General features: G+C 45.3%; 1 protein-coding gene and 1 non-coding gene across 2 annotated transcripts in view; both read right to left on the bottom strand.

The window, feature by feature from the left end:
* Positions 1 to 16,149, bottom strand: part of DENND4A (DENN domain containing 4A) — a 113,747-nt gene extending 97,598 nt beyond the window's left edge. Inside the window, exons 1-2 of the mRNA XM_054042763.1 lie at positions 15,939 to 16,149; positions 15,277 to 15,397 (exon numbers count right to left, since the gene is read on the bottom strand). The gene's annotated coding sequence lies outside the window, so the exon portion shown is untranslated. The remainder of the gene's footprint in view (positions 1 to 15,276; positions 15,398 to 15,938) is intronic.
* On the bottom strand, positions 16,006 to 16,077 carry TRNAQ-CUG (transfer RNA glutamine (anticodon CUG)). Its single transcript has one exon. It is a non-coding gene; the product is annotated as a tRNA-Gln (tRNA).
* Positions 16,150 to 16,191: the final 42 nt, after the last annotated feature.

The raw sequence follows: 16,191 nt of genomic DNA, 5'->3' as shown, positions 1-16,191 counted from the left end.
TTTATGCAAGCAAATGCTAGTTCACATCTTTTAATTACAGGCTTGCAATTAACACCATTTAAACAGACTAGTCATGCCATTTACCAATTGTTTAGTATCATGAAGTTGCATTACACTGACTCTGCTCTGGCAATTGTCCGAATGAAATGGGCGTGTTACTTACTTATCAGGTCTTCAGTTAAAAGGATTCCATTGTAGGTGCAGTAAGCAACAGTAAATCTGCGATATTTAAACCCATCTTTACTGAATATAGTAGTAACATTTGACTTATTTCCTGTACTGTCATTTGTTTGTCATTAGATTTCAAGTCCAGTGACTAATGAACTTCCTCAAAGTGTTCAGGGAGATTCTAGTAAGAACAATTCTTTGGCTGACTATTCAAAACCCAAATATACAGTAAATCACTCAATGTGTCAGTGTTGCATAGACTGTGTTGAATCTCCATAGTTATGCTCAACATAACAACTACAAAGGAGAAACATTTTTACAGTGGTTGATAAGTATACAGGAAGTAAGCAACATCTGTTACAATTTCAGGAGGTTTTGCCTTCAGCAACTGCTGAAAACCTTCAGATCCTGCATTCCTGATACCGCTTGCTTGGACTTTAATACTAGCAGCTGTTGAACAGCATATGTGCAAAATTGTAACTTAAAAATAATATGTAAAGTCTTTTCTAAAAGATCACTGCCATGTAAGTTGTTAGCTGTTTTTAATGTATTTTTTTCTCTCCATTGTCTACAATACCCATTAGAAGGTTGGGGAAGGGGGAAAAGGGGAGGTGGGGGGAGATTTTTTCTGCAGATTTTGTCATTTTCCATTTTGCAAACACTGATGTTTTTTAAATTCAATGTTTTCCCTTGGTGCAGAAATTAACATGCCTGTTTTTGTTTTTTTTAAAGAAGACCAAAAATATATTCCCTGTTTACAGAATAACAACTAGAACTCTGCTTAGGAAACCACATCCTTATGTGCTTTCCTGAATCAGGGCCTATGGAGCCCTATCTACTTGCAACCTAATATCACTGCTAAGGTAAACCCTTCCAGCTACAATATGTAGCACTCACAGCTAAGGAAAAGGTAGTTAAATATGTACAAATATCAATCAATTCTTAGTGAACAGGACAGAGCTACGCCCTCCCCTGCACAACACAGATGCACCAGGAATGCATACTACATCTATTTTTCACTTACAGCTGGATTGAGCAATTTCGTGCAAACACTGTTTCTCTCTAAAAGATCAGGGAACAACTGTAGAACATACAAATTAAAAAAAAACAAACTTAAACATATGGGCTAAATTCTCTGCTGGTGTTAATGGGCAAAACTCTCTGGCAGTCAGTGGAGCAGCTAAACTCGTGGAAAATTTGATCCTATATTTTTGTTTGCATTTAACCAACAGCAATTATCACATACTTGTTACAGGACTGGGGTTTATGTACTGTAAACACTTACGTTTTCATATACTTCCTTTGAGATCGTAACTTTCCCAAGGAAATTGCAACAGTTATGTTGAAACTGTATTTATCCATATATGGTAGACACTTTGGACCTGACACTAGTGAAATGGAAATGCATGTCAAAGCTCAGAGAGCTAGATTCTGCTGTTACACCAGGGAGGTCAAAGGAGATTTGCACATGTATAAATGAGAGCAGAATTTGGCCATGAAAGTCCATAGTGTTATATTTTGGAGTCTTACGGAGTTCTTTGTGTGTTGTGTTCTTAACCTATTGGTGGATGCCATTTTATTTGAAAATACATTAAATAGAAAGATGCCTTCAAATATTTATTTTCAGAAAACCAGGACCTTAGTTTGGAAAACAGACACAGCAATGCTACATACTAACACTCAAACTGAATTCTATCAAGTGCCATTGCTAGTGAGATCATAAAGGCTGAGACATACTGATCAAAGCAAGAAACATAATGCCTGCCACGTCATCCTTAAATACAAAGCACCCTCTTATGTCTAGAACCAGAAGTTTATGTGGGACAGGGACCTCGTAAGAGGGTCTAAGGAAATACAACATAGTAGATACTTTGGCAGTGTATATGGCCTACTATTACATTTTAAATAATGTATATGGGAAAATGCACTAACTTTAAGTGGTTTTAAACCCTGGAGATTGGGGAATAATAAATAAAAGCTTTTATTCTTTTATCAGTGACTCACATCTGCTCATACTGGTCTGGTGTGGAAAGTGCTGAGAATGAAGCTGAACTATATTAAGTTGGAAGTGTTGTATTATTTGCATAAGCATAACATTCTATTACTTCTTCCATTTCACAGCAAACTGACTTTTTCAGATTTATTCTCAAGGAGCGTGGCACCAGGAAGGCTGGTCTGGATTAATCTGAGTATTGTATCTAACTATCTTGGAAATAGGCCAAACTCCGAAATGATCTTTCATTAGAACTCCCATCATGGAACAACAAACCCATCACTTGTTTTTCTCTGTTCTATTAATTCGGTGTCTGGGGAAACAAACTTGCACCTGCCGCGGGTGCGTACTTGCACTGTGCAGACTCCCAAACACAGGCACATTCTGTATGCCTGTTTCTCTTATGCTTTGTGGACATTAGAAACCAGCTACTGAGCTGCTGTAAAGTGGTGTAACTCCACGATCAAGCTATAAGTATCTCCAGCAGCTCAGGATCTAGTCCTAGATGCACAAGAAACCATCACCAAATCTTAGCAGTACCAGACCCTACCACCCTCTATTTGGACTGCGTTCCCTGATGCATCTTCTGGTAATCCATCTCCTATTGCAGCCTAGGATTTTTCTGCATTCCTGGATCCTCTAGAGCTGGGACCATCTAAATAAACTAGGTGTGACCTTTTTTTTCAGTCTGTCAAAACCATAGGGCCCGGTCCTGCATGGTGTTGAGCAGATACTAATGACTAGTCATGCAGTGCAGTTTAGGACAAATCAGAATTCTAGATCAATGTTTTATGGAATACCCCAGGGGTTGGCAACCTTTCAGAAGTGGTGTGCCGAGTCTTCATTTATTCACTCTATGTGTGCCAGTAATACATTTTACGTTTTTGGAAGGTGTCTTTCTAGACATCTATAATATATAACTAAACTATTGTTGTATGTAAAGTAAATAAGGTTTCCAAGCTTCCTTTAAAAATAAATTAAAACGCAGAGCCCCTTGGACCGGTGGCCAGGACCCGGGCAGTGTGAGTGCCACTGAAAATCAGCTCGTGTGCTGCCTTCGGCACGTGTGCCAGAGGTTGCCTACCCCTGGAATACACTCTACACTGAACATCTTGCACAGCTTGCTATGACACAGCTGATTCATGAGAAAAGCCTTATCCCACTGGGTTTGTCCAAGCACATGAAACCCATTTTTAGCATCCCAAAGGTGTTCACACTGACAGACCTGACAGCACAGTCTGCCTGACTGTAACTCTCTAGAGTAGCAGGAAGGATGAAATGAGTCATGAAACCAGTCCCCTAGAGGGAGAATCTCGAGTAGAATGTCAACAGATCTTTTTCGTCTCCCTCACTTCAACGGTTTGTGCTTTTACAAATGAGGCATCCACGGTGTTCCAGTTTGCTTCTAAAGATGCGGGACCAGGTGGCTCCCACACATAATGTACTGACTCATGGCAGGGCCTGAGGTATTTGTTATGTATGACAGCAAATATATGTGCTGGACCATTTTGGATTCCTGAATATATTCCTTTTCAGGGTGAGCTGTGCATCCCATATGGACAGCACCAGAACAGCTATCTCTGAATCACAAACGTACGGTTGAAAGATTAGGCCTTCTTTTTCCCTCGCAGTGTGGTGAGGAAACACTCATCAGGAACTTAACACAGAGGGCAAGAAAGACACCCAGTAATGAAACATGCAGTGTGGGAGATATGCAAGGCATTTCCTCGGTGGCAAAGTATCAAGCAGCAGAGAATGCTGATGGCCCAAGGATACAAGGCTGTTGTCAGAACCCAGCCCCATTTAGGGTGACCAGATATCCCGATTTTATAGGGACGGTCCCGATTTTTGGGTCTTTTTCTTATATAGGCTCCTATTACCCCCCACCCCCTGTCCCAATTTTTCACACTTGCTATCTGGTCACCCTAGCCCCATTCCCCTTATAGATAATGCCATAAGCTGTTGTAGACACCCTGTCTAGTGCCTATTTGTACAGTTAATAGCTATAAGGATATTTCTGGCAATGAAGCTTCCTAAACATAGTAATGAGAAGGTGCTAAACTCATTGTCTGACAATCCACCTGTCTCCTGCATTTTCAGGAATATGGGCCTGATTCCCTACTCTCTTACCCGGAGTAAATCAGGAGTCACTCCGTTACACTCAAATGAGTTACACTGTATAAAACTGGTGTAAATGAAAGGCAAATCTGGCCCATAATGTAGTCTTAGTGCCAACAAAGTTTGCTTAGTGGAGGGATGCAACATTACAGCGCTTCTGCGGAGGGTGATTTGTGCTTCAGTGAGAGAAATGCCAAAGAAGCAACTTCGCAATCATCCCTCATTGAGGAGTTGCACATACCCCCCTTGGGTAGATAACTGAACCCTGAAAGAGACTGGAATGCTAGTAAAATGCTCTGATACATCTACAAGTATGAATCCACTAAGAAAGTCTGGAATCTCAAGCTGGTATTTGAGGCAAACAAGAGGGTCTCATGGACAAGAGAAGCCACTGTTTACTCTTCTGCAGCCTGTCTCTCTTACCAGCTATTTGCCAGCCACACTGTACTGGAACTGACAGAACACCTTCTGAGTGGGTACAGTGACAGCCTTAGCAGATAGGCATGAGTGCTGGTATGCCAGAGCCCCAGTCTGCGCATTGTGTTCAAGTGCGAGGGGCTGGAATCTTGTCCAGGAATGTCAAAACTGCACTATTTGAAGAGCTTCTGCAATTAAGAATGTGTCATCACTGCCTCCAGGTCAGCACAGGACTCACTTTAAATCTCCTATAAATAGCTTCCCAAGGCGGAGTAAGGCAAATATTTGGCTCTGGTGAATCTAAGTTTTGCATTCTCTAGGGAAGGAGGCAGATTCTTTAAAGAAACCTCCATCCTTGCGCAGGTCTTTGTGGAAAGCTCTTGTGGATATTCACCAGAATGAGCCAAGTTTCTTGCTTGAATACCTCAGCAAGGTGCAGAAAGCAGAGCTTTCTTCACCACTGAAAGTCCAGGTTTAATATCTGCTAAAGAGAAAAATGAAGCCCAAACTCAGATACTAGTGAGATACTCTCTGCATCTTAAATTATTTGAAAAGGGTAGGACACCTAGTGGATTTCTAAGGAATATCTTCAAGGATTATTATCAGCACTTCGTCATTTTCCTGACATAATGAACCATGAATAGGTTTGTAGAGGAAGGATAGTAAAATCAGGATCTGTTTACTAAATGAATCTAGATACAGCTCCCCATTTACCTTAAGAGGCAGCTACTATTATTACTAGACTGTATTCAAATACTATTACTTTTATCTCAGTGTCTTTAAAAAAAGCATTATGGGAAACTGGCTGTATCTGAGGACTGGAATCGTGATAGAGAGCTCTTCACCTGATCAAAACCAATGTTGTCTGGCAGCAATGGATAGTGGTCCCAGCTGATGACTGTTCAATGATCTAAATGTGATGAGTTTGATAGTCTCAGTCCAGTTCTTGGCAGACAGGTGCTTACGTGGCAAGGAATAGCACCGTGCTGGGCACTAATTGCCAACATTGTTGGCCGTCTCAGCAGCAAGAGCAGGGATTGAATTGGCCGTGATGTTTAAACTGCTTTCTCAATCCCCTAGAGCCGGTCCCTTCAGATTAAAATCAAGGTGTTTTGGTGGGCAGGATAGAGAAGCTTGTTCTGGTGCTGCCCTTGCTGCACTTGTCCTGTGGATTGTATTTATACTCAGATAATCTACCTAGATGTCAGTGAAGTGCAACGGGTGTAACTGAGAGCAGAATTTGGCTAGTTGTAGAAAATAACAAGCGGTACGAAAAGTTGTGGAGCTGAAGCACAAACTTCAGAAATTACTTCTTGACCAATATGCCATCACGGAGCAGCCAGCGCTATCTTTCAAAATGTGTCTGTGGAGGCAATAGGCCAGGGAAGTTTGTTTGTGGAATCCAGAATGGAGACAGGGAATAGATGATTTCACATCATGACAGACTCACCTCATCAAGCACTGAGTCATCTGGTCAGTTGCATTAAATTCCTGTTTCCCACAGAATGGAGAAAGTTTCTCTTCCTTCCCATTTACTTCAACACTGATCTACTTTAACATTGGTCCCAGAGAACTGCTGACTTTTTCTAGACCTACTCCCTTCTCTTTCTCCAGCAGAGATACACAGATACGTAGAGAGTAGCAAAAGTAGGGCTAGTTTTGAAAACATATCTAGGGTAATTTCAGATCCGGGTCCCACGTTATTCAAACTCTGCAGTTTGGGGAGAGGAAGGTTGATTTACAGGAAATGACCTAGTCAGGGCCCACCTCTTGTTAAATGAGCTGTAGAACTAGAAAGTATAGAGTTTAGAGCTGTAATTCAGTTAGCTAAGCTATCAACCGCTTTGCATTTCTATTACGTTCACCAGTGCCAGGGAGAGTGGAACTCCTTGTACACCATAGTCCCTTTAATCTGGTCAGGTCTGTTTAAAAAGGAAGTTTGTTATTTAAGCGGACAGATTTTATACTCAGGAGTTCTTTTTCTGAGTGACATTATGTGAGACTGAAGCTGGTGAGGCCTAAAGTGACTCTTCTCTTCTATAATTTAGAGGCTTGATTGGAAAGCTGAGTGAATTACCTCTGCATCATTGTAATGACTCATTGCTTGTTAGAAAATTGGAAAGTATTGACTGGATTTCCCCCCTAGGAAATATTTCTCCTCTGAATGAGTAGTGTAGGTTGTGTTGCTCTGCTTTTGTCCCTCTTGCCTGTTAACAGGGAAAGCCAGTTGTCCCTTTGATTGGGAAAGTGGGAACTTGGGTCATCAGCCATTCAAGGACAATTTTGAATGACTGTCACTTGCTGATCCAAATCATTCTCTGAACTGCTCATTGTTTGATGGGATTTGCAACACATATACTGGAAATGTAGGGCCAAGTTCAGGCATCTGCCAGAAAACCTGCAACCAGCGATGGTAGTGCTGGACAGTTGCCAACCTTCATTTTGTTTCCTTCAAATCCCAGGTAGAGACCAATCTGCAGGGTGAAATCATAGCACCATTGAAATAAGTGGGAAAACTACCATTTAATTTAGTGGGACCAGGATTTCATCCTAAGTTAAGGGTAGATGCCTCTGTGTTTTTGACTATATACCCTTAACCCATCAATGGTGCCTTGTTGATCTGTGCTCCTTGCAGGTCTCATTCACAAGTCACGGACATGCACGGCCTAGCTCATAGCTGTAACACAGATACCTACATGCATACATTAATGGTGCTGTTGCAGCATATTTCTGGGCTTGTTTTGGTAGCTAGTCTATGAATTTCCAGAACATGGTCATAAATGAACAGTTATAAGTACGACCTGGTCTCCTTTTCTCCTGCACATAAAACATTCAGGAGCTATGTGAATCTCATATTTTGTCTGTGCTCTAGCTTTTGGGAATGTGCTGTGTCTCTCTGCTCACTACAGAAACATGTGCGTCTAAAGGAAGAATGGAGAAACTATGATGTGGTGATAATTTGTGGCTTTTTCCTTTGATTGAATTTCATGCTTACGCAAATGAGAAACTAATGGCACTGACAGGATACAAGCAGCACAGAGACCAGTTTTGCCAATGGACTTCACCCCTGAATTGCCAATTCCTCTGCTATTCCAGTGCTGAGCACATATATATTAGTAGTGTTAATACACTTCATTACCGACATGAAGTAGCCCATATAATCCAAACCTGGCTGCCCTCACAGCTATGCCAACACTCCTCTTTCTTGATTTGCAGCATTTCCTGCTATCCCAATCCTGCCCCCCCACAGTTCTGTCAGTGCACCTCTATTCTCTCTGATATATTAATGTGGCCTATTTACTCAAGAAGAGAATGATTACAAATTATTTTAATTAGTTTAAATTGGCTTAGCTAAAGATAACTCCTACCACCACTCATGCATGCGGCAATCTGCTGTCACGTTCACCCTAAAAGACGTGATTGGCAAAAGCCCTCTATTATAATTTACATTAGGTCATAACCGTACAGAAATATAAAGAACATTATGCTCATTTCAGTTGGCTACAGTATCGATTCTTACTTTCTGTTCTAAACTCTTACGTTGTATTACCTAGTTCCACCCCAGAAATAACTGCAATTAGGTGCAGGATGAAATGACTCTTGTATACAAGTGTCATTAAAATTTTTTTCTGAAATATCAACTGATAAATATTATCTATAAAAGCACAGGAAAACAACTAGTTTTTTTGTGTTGCTGTTTTTTGTTGTTGTTCTTTTGTTTTTTTTACAGCTGTGTAACAAAAAGTCATTTGATTTGTGCTATTTTTTCCCAATACCATAAAAAAAAATCTTTTGTCTTTTAAAGGGTGAAACTAAGCTTAACAAATTTCAAGTTCACACCATAGGTAATTTTGCGACACCCCCCCCCCAATGTCTTTAGTATTTGAGAGCTTCGCACTCTGTAATGTATTTATCCTCACAACACCCCTGTTAGGTAGGGCAGCACTATTATCCCCATTGCACAGAAGAGGAACTGAGCCCTGGTCTATGCTACAGAGTTAGGTTGACGCAAGGCAGCTTAGTCGAGCTAATTCTGTAAGCGTCTACACTAAAATGTAGCTCCCACTGATGTAATTTGCCCACTACACTGAGGACAGGTCTACACTACGGGGTTAAGTCGACCTAAGTTATGCAACTCCAACTTTGTGAATAACGTAGCTGAAGTCGACGTACCTTAGGTCGACTTATTGTGGTGTCTACACCGTGCTGGGTCGACAGGAGAAACTCTCCCGTCAACTTACCTTATGCTTCTCGTTCCGGTGGAGTACCGGAGTCGATGGGAGAGTGATCTGCAGTCGATATAGTGGGTCTTCATTAGACCCGCTAAATCGAACCCTGATGGATCCATCACCACAGCCTTGATCCCCAGTAAACGGAGACATACTCTGACTTAATAACTCCACCTCCACGAGAGGTGTAGCACGTAGGTTGCTGTAGTTAAGTCGATAGTGTCAGTGTGGACACTGTGTTGCTTACATTGACTGTTTGCTGCCTTACAGAAACCATCCCACAATGCCCCACACTGACTGTTAAATTGGTGCAAGCGCTCCTGGCGAGGACACTCACCGCCGAGACAAGGAGTGTAGTGTGGACATGCAAAAGTGATTTAATTACTGCAGTGGCTATACAGCGAAGTAACTTAGATTGATATAATTTTGTAGTGTGAACATACCTTGAGGAATAGGCGCCAACTCAGTGGGTTCTCCGGGGCTCAAGCACTCACAGGAAAAAAACAGGGGGTGCTCAGCACCCACTAGCCACAGAGATTCCGGCCCTGGGGCTGCCTGCCGATCGATTGCTCAGTGGCCCCAGGGCTGGCTGCCAATCAGCTGTTTGGCAGGCAGGAGGCACTTGGGGATAGGGAGGTGGAAAGCAGGGAGCGGGAGGTCGGGGGGCTCAAGAGAAAGGGCAGAGCAGGGGTGGGAAGAGGCAGAGTGAGGGCGGAGTCTCAGGGGAGGGGCAGAGTGGAGGTGCGAAGAGGTAGAGCGGGGGCAGGGATGGAGCACCCACCGGGAAAAATACAAGTCAGAGCTTCTGCCCTGAGACACAGAAAGTAATCTACCCTGCAATAAAAGACCTGAGGTTGACACAGGATAGCAGACTCGGGCTCGCAGGGCTATAACATTACAGTGTAGCTGTTTGGGCTCAGGCTGGAGCCTGGGCTCTGTGACCCCAGGACAGGAGGGTCTCAGAGCCCAGGCATCTACAATACAGTTTTCAGACTAGCAGCATGAATCAGCTGACCTGATCTCGGAGCTATGGGTTTTTATTGCAATGTAGACATACCAAGAGAAACTAAGTGACTTACCCAGGGTCACAGAGCTAGGCTGTGGTAGACCAAGGAATGAAACCCAGATCTCCCGAGTGCCAATCTAGTCCCCTAACCACTAGACCATCCTTCCTCTTTAATAGCTGAACTGCTATTATGTAATTTGTTATTTTATTGCAAATCAATGTCTCTACTCAATCTTTTATTTTCAGTGCTACAGAAAGGTGCACACTGGTGTTATTTTAGCAGCATCATGTATTTTTAAACAACAAAAATTATGTTAAAGGATTTCTTCTTATCCCAATGAAGAGTGCTTGACATTCATAACTCTCCTTAATGATATGGGCTACATTTCTATACATGGAGATGAGAACATTTCCCTTAATTATGCAGATGAGTAACCTATCAATTCCACTGCTGAAAGCAATCCTGTGGAAGAGAAGAAATTTTAAAGGCTCCAGTTCAATTATATGGCTATGAATATCATTTTAACTCCTCACATATTGGTCTCAATCCTGTGTCATGGAAGTCAATAGCAAAGCTCTCATTGACTTCCATAGATATGAATTTGACCCCATAACATAAGCATGTCAGGGATTGGACCCAAGCATGATTGCTTTATGGTAGACTGCCTTTAAACAACACTCATTTTCCCACCAGTATTTTTGGATAAGTGCACAAAGCAGCTTTGCTCACCTGTGTCTTTTCTGATCCCCTGCTAAGAGGGACATTGCGGCACCGGGTTTTTATTCTGGGCTTCACATCATGCAGGACATAGGGATTGCCATGTTTTTCCATGTTCAAGACTGTTTCTCCTTTGGCCCCAACTAATGCTTCAATATCTTTCTCTTCTGCTCCCTCCTGCTAAATGAGTCTTTCAAACCCTCCCTGAATTTATTTGGGCAGTCTCCTTCTGCCAAGCAGAACTTTATGGCCTACTCCTTCCCCCAGTAGTTAATTTCTTCAGGAGAAAGATACCTCCTAAAGATGTAAAGATCTTTAAGACTAGAGACAGGCTTGATCCAAAACATACCCCGTCTTTGAACTGAGGTGATGTGAAGTGGAGCACACTGACTGTTCTTTCATTTTGCTCCCAAATAGATCTAGAGTTCTCTAACTCTGTCTGCAGATGCAGAATGTTTCCAGAGATCCACACACCCAAGGCTTGGTCTTACCCGCTTCCCTCTCCAAGCCCCAGCACCACGAGCCTTCTACATACTGGACTGTTTCACAGTCTGGAATATTAGCTTAGGCCTTGGCTACACTTGCGAGTTGGAGCGCATTAAATCAGCCCCGGGCGCCCTAACTCCCGAGGTGTCCACACTGGCAAGGCACGTAGAGTGCCCGGACTCCATGGCTGGAGTGCCCCTTGTAATCCACCTCCACGAGAAGCACAGAGCTTGCTGCGCCCCGGCTGGAGCGCTGCGGTGCCAGTGTAGATGCCCTGGTCTAGTAATGCGCTCTGATCGGACTCCATGAACTGTCCCACAATGTCTGTTTTAGCCACTCTGGTCATCACTTTGAACTCTACTGCCCTGCCCTCCGGTGACCAACCGTCAGACCTGCTCTTTAAATTCTCTGGGAATTTTTAAAATCCCATTCCTGTTTGCTCAGCAAGGCGGAGTGCTCTCAGCGCATCTTTCCAGGTGACCATGCCTCCACGGGCCAGGCGATCCCCAGTATGGAGCAATGGCGAGGTGCTGGACCTCATCAGTGTTTGGGGGGAGGAAGCTTCCAGTCCCAGCTGCGCTCCATCCGTAGGAATTACGATACCTACGGGCAGATATCAAGGGCCATGATAGAAAGGGGCCATGACTGGGATGCAGTGCAGGGTTAAAGTGAAGAGGCTATAGAATGCCTACCACAAAGCACGGGAGGCAAACCGCCGCTCCGGTGCTGCGCCCACGACCTCCCATTTCTACAAAGAGCTGGATGAGATACTTGGAGGCGGCCCCACCTCCACTCCGAAGAGCACCATGGACACTTCAGAGGCTGTGGAAGCCCAGAGTGCAACAAGGCAGCAGGAGGAAAGTGGGAGCGAGGGTGCTGAGGAGAAGGGGGGGCCCAGAACCAGAGGATGTCCCAGCATCCATAGATGCATGCAGCCAGGATCTGTTTTCAAGCCAGGAGGAAGGTAGCTAGTCGCAGCGGACGGTGCTTGTGGAAGAACAAACAGCAGAGGAGGTGCCTGGTAAGCGGCTTTTATTTTGGGAAGGGAGTTGTTTGGTGCAGGCTGTTGGAGCAAGGAGGGTTGCAGAAAGAAGGGTTAGGGCTGCATGCATGCCTAGATGCGGAATAGGGCATTGATGTGCTCTCTCACATCGCGGTAATCGGCCTCAGTGACCTCATCGAAGGTCTCATGCAGAAGCTGGGCAATCCGCTTGTGCAGGTTCCTTGGCAGAGCTACTGTGCTCCTTGTCCCAGTCAGTCTAACATGTCCGCGCCACTGTGCCGTGAGGGGCGGGGGGACCATTGCTGCACACAGGCAAGCTGCATAAGGACCAGGGCGGAAGCCGCATTGTAATAGAAGACCCTCCCTTGCTTCCCAGGTCACCCTCAGCAGTGAGATATCTTGCAGGACGAACTCATCCTGTGGAAAATGTGGGGACAGTATTCAGTATAGGGGCCCCCTGCAGCTGTTGGCTCTCCCCAAGGCACAGAACCCCAGAGGACAATATGGCCTTGAAACAATCAGTCCCCCTTGCCCCTGTGCTTACTCACCATTTTGGGGCTTTTGTGGGTTATGTGCACTCGCTTTGGGATGGGCACTTTCTGCTATTGTGTGCACTGTGCTTGTCTTTAAGTTCGGCCGAATCATTGCTCTGTCTAGTGTGAACAATGCTACCTCTGTTAAATGTTGCATTTTGGCTTTACAGATACAACCTTGAGATCCCAGCCATCCTTTATCAACAGCCGAAAGGCTGCAAAGAATGAGGAAGCGGCCACGAAGAAGCAAGGAGGACCTTCTGCATGAAGTCATGCAGCAGTCCCTTACAGAAAATCAAAAAGTACAGGAGTGGCGCGAGACCAAAAGGAGGCTCCACTAGGAGAATGCGGCTCGCCGGCAACAAACCACGGAGCGGCTCCTAAGCATTATGGAGCGCCAAGTAGACTCAATGCAAGCGCTCACAGCACTGCATACGGAGCAGATCCGTGCCTGCTCCCCCGTGCAGCCCTTGTGCCAAAACTCTTTCCCTTGTGCCCCCATGTCACCGCAAACCCACTTTCCCCAACATCCAGTTTCTTATCACCACCAGCTGCCTGCAACACCTATAGATTCACCACCCAGCCCTGCAAACTACGACCCTTACCCACTGCACTCAACCCCCATCACCATGCATTTTAGCCAGCCTGAAGAGCAGCACTCGTTGCACGGCACTCCAGACAGGAAGGCTGAATATGCTAACAGGACATACACAAATCTGTGATTGTTCCGTTCCCCACCCCGCCTTCTTCCCTCCTCCCACACAGCACAGATGTGTCATGCCATGTGTGTTTCCCCAGCAGTTGTGTTTCTTTTCAATAAATGAATTTTTTGGTTTTGCAAACATTCTTTATTGCATTAAGTAAAAGACAGCGTAGCTCAGGAAAGCAACAGGCACTGCAAGTCAGTGCAGCAAACACAGATGCCTACTAGCATTGGAACCACTGCACTTCACTCCCGTGCAGGGCACCAAACATTATTGGTGGCTTTCAGCATCAAATTGCTCCCTCAAATAATCTCTAATCCTTACAGCCCCGCGCTGGGCCCCTCTACTAGCCCTAGTCTCTGGCTGTTCAAATTCAGCCTCCAGGTGTTGAACCTCCGTGGTCCATGCCTGAGTGAAGCTTTCCCCCTTTCCTTCACAAATGTTATGGAGGGTACAGCATGTGGCTATAACTGCAGTGATGTTGTCATCGACTAGGTCCAGCTTCCCATACAGACAGCGCCACCAGCTTTTTAAATGGCCAAAAGCACCCTCAACAGTCATTCTGCACCGACTCAGCCTGTTGTTGAACCGTTCCTTACTGCTGTCAAGGCTCCCTGTGTAGGGTTTCATGAGCCGTGGCATTAAAGGGTAGGCGGAGTCTCCAAGGATCACAACGGGCATTTCGATTTCCCCTACGGTGATCTTCTGGTCTGGGAAGAAAGTCACGGTTTGCAGCTTTCTGAACAGGCCTGTGTTCCGAAAGATGCGTGCGTCATGCACCTTTCAACCTTTCAGCCTGCGTTAACGTTCATGAAACGTCCACGATGATCCACAAGCGCCTGGAGAACCATCGAGAAATACCCCTTCCGATTTATGTACTTGGAGGCTAGGTGGTCTGGTACCAGAATTAGAATATGCGTGCCATCTATCGCCCCTCTGCAGTTAGGGAAACCCATTTGTGCAAAGCCAGCCACAATGTCATGCATGTTGCCCAGAGTCACGGTTCTTCTGAGCAGGATGCCATTGATGGCCCTGCACACTTGCATCAACACGATTCCAACGGTCAACTTCCCCACTCCAAACTGGTTAGCGACTGATTGGTAGCTGTCTGGAGTTGCCATCTTCCAGATCGCAATAGCCACCTGCTTCTCCACCGTCAGGGCAGCTCTCAATCTCGTGTCCTTGCACTGCAGGGTGGGGGTGAGCTCAGCACACAGTCCCATAAAAGTGGCTTTCCTCATCTGAAAGTTCTGTAGCCACTGCTCGTCATCCCGGACTTGCATGACGATGTGATCCCACCACTCAGTGAGTGTTTCCCTGAGCCCAAAAGCGGCGTTCCACTGTGGTGAGCATGTCTGTTAATGCCACAAGCAATCTCATGTCATATGTGTTATGCGTGTTGACATCATCGTCGGACTCCTCACTGTCACTTTGTAGCTTAAGGAGTAACTCGACTGCAATCGTGATGTGCTGGTGAGACCTATCAGCATATTCCTCAGCAGTTCGGGATCCATTCCCGCAGACCAAAAAGGAAGACAGAGCACGCAGTAAAAAAAAAAAAAAAAAAAAACGCTGAAAGATGGCACCAAATGTGGACGGAAGCACAGGGATTGCTGGGATGTGAAGCGATGCCTTCCCGGGGCATTGGGACAGGACCCAGGATGCCCCGTGCTCTCCCCCCCTTCCCACAAGCCACAGCGCCAGAATGGGAAGAGGTGCTCTGTGGGCTAGCTGCCCATAATGCACCGCTCCCAATGCCACTGCAAGTGCCACAAATGTGGCCACGCCACTTCGCTTGCAGCTGTCAGTGTGAACACATGGCAGCGCTTTCCCTGCTGCTGTCTCCGAAGGCTGGTTCAACTCCCGGCGCTCTACATCTGCAAGTGTAGCCATGCCCTTACCTTCACTGTCCTTGTTGATGTGACAGTTCTGCCAGATCACCGACATCTCACTGGAGACTCCCACAACTGGAGAGCATTTCCTTCAGTTGACTGTTGTACAGAGTGCCGTGCTTGGTAATACCTAGAGTACAAAATCCACCATGTAAAACTCCTATGCCATGTTGTTCACACCTTGTGGGTGATGAGTTACTTGCATGTAAAGCATCCCTCCAGAGGGTGCTTTGTAGTCATAAGGCCAAAGAAAGCTATGTGAAGGCTGCACATTTTCAATTCAAGCACTTCCCTAATAATACCTGTATTGGAGAGATTCGACCTAGCCTAGGCAAAGGGACTCAAACCCCAACTCAGCTTTGATTTGCTTGTAACTTGGATGGCTTCAGCCCACATGGTGCTATTGCTGAGAGGTTTGTGAGAGCTGACCTAACTCTAGGCTGCTCTTTGTAAAGAGACTGCTGCAGGGTTTCACGCATTGCCTCCTTCTGAATATTAACCCGCCCCTAAGGATACATTAATAATCATTAATAAGGATAATAGAAAAACTATATATCAACTACGGGGATGCAAACAATAACTCCCCAATGCACTTAGGCTGGGTAAGGGATTCCAAACGGATAAATACCGTATTTTTATTGAAAATAATGATTCTGTTATTATAAACTCACGGGAAAGGCTGTGTAAGATGGAGAGGAACCTTGCCTCGCTGTAGCTCGGGGGAGGGCGAAAAGGAACAGGTTCCACCGAGATTTGAACTCGGATCGCTGGATTCAGAGTCCAGAGTGCTAACCATTACACCATGGAACCGCCTTGGCAGTAAGACGCCCCGGCGGCCTGTCATCCTTGCTGCGGGCGGGCTCCGACCCAGCGCCAGAGACCCCCGGGTATGTGCCCCGACCCCAGCACCCCCTGCTCCGGCAC

This window comes from Malaclemys terrapin, chromosome 10, assembly GCF_027887155.1.
Source record: "Malaclemys terrapin pileata isolate rMalTer1 chromosome 10, rMalTer1.hap1, whole genome shotgun sequence".
NCBI classification, from domain to species: domain Eukaryota; kingdom Metazoa; phylum Chordata; order Testudines; family Emydidae; genus Malaclemys; species Malaclemys terrapin.
Note: the sequence above shows the minus strand (reverse complement) of the source record. Positions and strands in the feature narration are given on the sequence as shown.